The sequence below is a fragment of the Epargyreus clarus genome, unplaced genomic scaffold (assembly GCF_041222505.1).
Source record: "Epargyreus clarus isolate Ecla_fem2 unplaced genomic scaffold, WU_Ecla_fem_2.2 ptg000019l, whole genome shotgun sequence".
NCBI lineage: Eukaryota > Metazoa > Arthropoda > Insecta > Lepidoptera > Hesperiidae > Epargyreus > Epargyreus clarus.
Window position 1 is genome coordinate 320,473 of NW_027332227.1, and position 6,151 is coordinate 326,623.

The following is a 6,151-nucleotide window of genomic DNA, read 5'->3' on the forward strand; positions in this document are numbered from 1 at the left end:
GCACAGAGACGTGGCAAAACTTTTTTACGCAACTATTTCAATTCCCAAAACTGGGTACATTTTCTTGTTAGGAGTGAGTAATCTTTACTAATCTATGCTTTCTCATATAATCTTTATATTGAATAAATGTTCAGCATAATTATGTGTTTTTATTTATAATATCACATTTTTTTTTAAATTGTCGATTAAATATGAATCGTGATAAGTTTATACCTATATTTTCCATAAACTATATATACCCGACTGCCAAGGAAGGGTTACGGTTTTCGCGCGTATCTTGTATGTTTGTCTTTCTTTATTTGGTCGGGTCTAACAAACGGCCGGATGAATGTCGACAATTAAGGTGTCATTATACTCGTCTCAATGACCCGAGTGTCCTTAGATAGGTGTTAGAAAAAAATCAAAATGGTGGATTTATGGCGCGAAATAGTAAAACATTTAAAAAAAGTCAACCGAACCTCCGAGTAGGGTATGAAATTAAAGAAGATTATAAGGAGATTATAAAAACATATTTGTATATATATAAAACAGCAAGGTGACTGACTGACTAACTAAATGACTCTTTCATTTTTCAGAAATCAATATAAAGCCGCAATATAAAACCGCTCAATTTAGAGTTCTGATTTTTTGCACATGTGTTCGCTATATAGCGTAAATAAGTACTAAGAAAGGCCTTTTGGAAATTCTACACCTAAGAGGGTAAAAAAGGGGATGTCAGTTTTTTTGAAATCCTTTAATTTTGAAGCAACTACTATAAATATAGGTACAAGGACACACCTATTTATCCCCTTTGAAAAAATAAACCCCGTAGAGGGTAAAATAGGGGTTGAAAGTTCATTTGAACAAGCGTCAATTTTGAAGCAAACGCTATGAAATTCTGTATCTGGCTTGCTGGAGAAAAATAATGAAATTCTACCCCTAACGAGGTAAAATAATGGCTGGAACTTTGAATTACTGAAGTTTTATTTTTTTATAGAACGTAAATGGTGGATTTTTTTCTTTTTTTTTTTCTTCTAGTTTTTGGAGTTTGGTGGAGTTTTTTCTTTTAGTTTTTATCAAAATCGGACTCGCAACTCCTTTCTGCATTTTTCGCTAATCCTTATAGTTTCGGATTTGGCCCTGAAGGCCTATTTGAAAAATTCACCCTGTATATATATACATGTATATAATACATCGAGTCCTGGTAACGATTTCTGTTACTCAAAATGACTTCTTTTTATTCAGTACAAAAGTTATTCAAAAACAAAATAGGGTGATTAATTGTGCGCCACCCTAGATATACATGTCAGATCGCCGAGCCTCGCGTCTGACCGATATAGAAATGCCAGATGGCGTTCCTTCATAGTGCACCAACTGCTTTCGGTTCCAACAAAGAAGCACACAAGAAAATAATAAATTCGGAGCCGATGGATTTACAAGTCCACGCGCCATCAACGTCAATTGTCAACTCACTCTCAAAAACGAAACAATAATCATAGTTCTTATAACAAAAAGGCGACACTTGCAACCCCATCCGGAGTTACCCGCTCCAAAAATAGTCTACTAAAATAATAGTTAATGAATTTGAATGGAAATCATAAAATAAGATTAAATAGCTTCAACTCAAAATTAACTAAAATTAATTGAAAATAATAGCCCGCGCCGTTACGGCCGTCCTGCATCATCACACGTCCTCGTGTGTGCTTCTTCGATGCCTTTTGAAAACAAACAATACCACACTGCGTACCTCGATACACTCGGCCATACTGACCCTTTACTAAATTAACGCAGAGAGCAAATTATAAACAAAGTACAAACTGGGTATTAATCTCGTATAAACTTACGTGACAAGAGTCTTACCCCTTACTATGAACTGTACAAATTCACAAAACACTAAGTCGTTACGATTACAACTCATACTCACCCGATATATATTCAGAACCACTGTGTCATACATACTCCTTTGCCACATAGGCTACTATGACACACAGGCTACTGTGCCACACAGGCTACTGTGCCACACAGGCTACTGTGCCACACAAGCTACTATACCACACAGGTCATTATACCACTCATTCTACTTTGCCACATAGACTACTATGCCACACAGGCTACTACGCTACACAAGCTGCTATGCCACACAGGCTACTCTGCCACACAGGCTATTATGCCACACAGGCTACTACGCTACACAAGCTGCTATGCCACACAGGTTACTCTGCCACAAAGGCTACTATGCCACACAGGCTACTATGCCACACAGGCTACTATGCCACACAGGCTTCTACGCCACACAGGCATCTACGCCACACAGGCTTTTATGCCACACAGGCTTATACGCCACACAGGCTTCCCGCACCACCCCACTTAAGTTACACTTCTCATTAAAGTTTCGTTCGCTAAAAATACCACACAGCAAGAATACTTACATCATACGATTAATTCAGATATGGGTCTTGCCTAAATAGGAGGCAATATTCTATAACATATCATCGCCGTTATCGGTGCATCCTGATTTTCTGTCAGTAGATAATTCCAGGCCAATATCTAATTCTGTTGGAACATGAAAATCTGGCATTTACCTCTAACTTGATTATTATTGATTTTATTTTAAGAATCTTGTTCTGTTTTGCTTGTAACCAATTGCTAGATTGTTGTTTTGTCTGGTGACTGAGAACAACGGCTCCGTACCCATCGGCACTCACATCTGTGTGCAGTTCGATTGATTTATCGACATCAAAAAAATAAAATCGATACGACCGGTTTGTCTGTTAATATTTTAATTTTTTTTTCTCACCATCATCATCATTAACCCATCACTGTCCCACTGCACGAGTCTCCTCCCAGAACGAGAAAGACCGGAGTCCAATAGTTCGTTAATTTTATTTAGGGCCATTTGCCGCTCTTCAGGGCTAAGTCGGTATAGTCGTCGTATCTTCAGAATAAGTTGACATACTTCAAAGGAAAACCCCAATGAGAGTAAATCTCTACCTATCATAATATCATGTGAAATACACAGGTTAGGTACAACGTGAAACAACTAGATAAACGCAATGCCCTGTAACACTACTGTCGTTAATAATTGCAAGTTACAGTTAACATTTGAATAAATAAATGAAAAAAATAAAACGCCTTCTACACTCACAACCCCACATCAGCTTACTACCTGTTTCGCGGGTGCCATGGACACACACAGTGACAAACATAGATTCACCCAGACCAGAAACCTAAATTCATCACTTAGACATCCCTCTGGCCGGGGATCGAACCCGGGGCCCTCCGCGCCTCAGACCGGCATGGTGACCGCCCCGCCACGCGGGTCCTTAAATACCACTCCGAATAACTCTGGCATTTTGTCGTTTACCTGAGAATATGTTAGCTACACTTTCTTTAAGTAAGGATCATTCAGCACCGGAATCGACCTTCCTCGGGCAGTGTGTCACCATGTGACCCTTTTCACCGCAGGAATAGCAGATAAGGGGTCTCTTAGTGGCTACTGCTTCCATAGTTTGTTGTGGCGTACGATTACCTAAAAACTCAGAACGGGGATTAGTTATTACATCTCTTTTGCTTTTATTAAAAATGCAGAAATTTCAGCAGAGACGTGGCCCATCTTGCCACAACTATATCATCTTCTAGCGTGATACATTCGTGGTTTCTTCGCATCACTAGGTAAGTTAGTTGTGTCAATTTGGAAGCATGTGCTATAGTAACAGCAATGGCAATTTGTTCCACCGCTAAAGATCGCCACTGACTCATTAGTGTACTAAGAAAACGAGTGGCATACGAGGACATGCATTCTCCTTCCGTAGGGGTCTCAATACACAATCTACACAAAGGCTGCCGGAGTTTTAACAAAATCTGCCAAAAATAGGTCTCCCAACTGAGGCCAAGTTATTTCAGTAAGAGCCGGTCCACACGGTGCGTTGCGTCAGCGTTGCGTCGACGTTGCGCTGTGGGTGCGTCGTTTTACATACTAATAATCATAGTGTTCACACGGTGCGCTGCGTCGACGCGCGCACCGCAACGCTGACGCAACGCGCCGTGTGGACCGGCTCTAAAGCTATTTTGTGCTCACCATGAGGTCGTAGATCCTTTGAGGGCTTTACTCATTGTAATAATAACATGAATACCCGATAATGGCTTCTCTTGCAAAGATTAAATCCACTATATTACACCAGACGCGTGCGTCGCTTCCGTGCACCAAATGTGACCTTAGAATTATAAGAGCTTGGTTCTCTAATTACACGAACGAATTCCTTCATTTGCTTTTTCTGCATTTCAAATAAAATTTTCCAACTGTCACTCTCACTACGCTGTGGAGCTCCTGGGCATCCCACTTCTGATGTCAGATCGCCGAGCCTCGCGTCTGACCGATATAGAAATGCCAGATGGCGTTCCTTCATAGTGCACCAACTGCTTTCGGTTCCAACAAAGAAGCACACAAGAAAATAATAAATTCGGAGCCGATGGATTTACAAGTCCACGCGCCATCAACGTCAATTGTCAACTCACTCTCAAAAACGAAACAATAATCATAGTTCTTATAACAAAAAGGCGACACTTGCAACCCCATCCGGAGTTACCCGCTCCAAAAATAGTCTACTAAAATAATAGTTAATGAATTTGAATGGAAATCATAAAATAAGATTAAATAGCTTCAACTCAAAATTAACTAAAATTAATTGAAAATAATAGCCCGCGCCGTTATACATATATAATATATAACAACATCGTGCTGGGAACGTACTTTAAATGTGCGACGCGTTATACTTATTGATCCGTTAGCCTCGGCGTAGGTTGAATTGGGTGAATTGTGCGTGTCCTTCCAAACATGGTTGAGTAGGTATATTATAGTACCTATATGTTTTGGTTAATTAACAAAGGACCGTAAAAGTCCATCATTAACAATGTTATAAATGGTAATATTAAGAAATCCGTTTTACGCAGTGATTTATTGTAATAAATCTCGGCTTGTTACACTATTTCCTTAATTTTAATTAGGCATCTTTCTAAACATGTCATTTGACTCGTCACTCGCTACTCACATATGTATTACATTACAAACATCAACTGATTGCTTGATCACTTGCTACGTTACATGGTATTCTTGTATCACTCAACACTTTCTTTATCATCATAGTGACAATAGGAAGCTCGCAATTTGTAAATATCTATCTATACAAGTACCGTTGTTATCTTAAAATGACTCCCAAAAATGTGTAGATAACTGTATATTAACATTTTTTGCAAATCTCTGTAAACTAACCCGAGTTTTGGCTAAGGCGATAATATACAAGCTTTTTCTACCGTAAAAATATTTCCATATAAAATATTGACAATTGTGCCCTCGTGCACGCGGGCGAGCTCGTGTGTGGATTACATTTACACCTAAAAAACCAAATTTCTAAATATGACATTACAAAATCCACCAGATAACTCAATACAAATATATACTAAACGCAATAATGTGAATAACACTATAAACGAATTTGTTTCTACATATCCGTAAGCAAGATGCTTTACGGATTATTATTATTATTATTTCCATTTAATTCAGACATAGTCCATATTTTGTTAGTATTTACATTGTACTTAAAAACCTATGTTAGTAAAATTTATTATAATTAAAAAGAAGAAACAAAAAGTAATAATAATAAATAACAAATATCACAATACAACTAAATTATAGAGAATAATACCAGCCAAGTGTACGACGCCGGTTGTAGTGGACACGTCACACAGCAGTAGCGGGCGCATTCTCGGGAATGCTACGTCGCGCCTCTTGTTAATGTCTGACCAATGTAATTGGAGCAGTTCATGTAACTTTTGATTGCAATTCCACATCGTAAAATTGCCGCTATGCGCATGCTCAGTGGTGCTTTGCGCGCGCATTTTGTTTTTTATCCGCATCAACCCTCATTCCATGCCCTTCACTGAACCTCTTTCGTAGATACTCGTCTACGTATAAGCAGTAGGCTTATGTGTTTAATAGCAGGATAAAATCCATATTGCAATACCTACAGGTACTAAATTATTTAAAAAGGTATTACTGTAAGTACTTTGTATTTCACTACTTAATTTGTAAATTATGTTTTAACCAGGAAAGTTATAAGTTTATTTGCCACTTCTCCTTAAATAACAAATATAATGCGAAGCGGCAGTAACACAG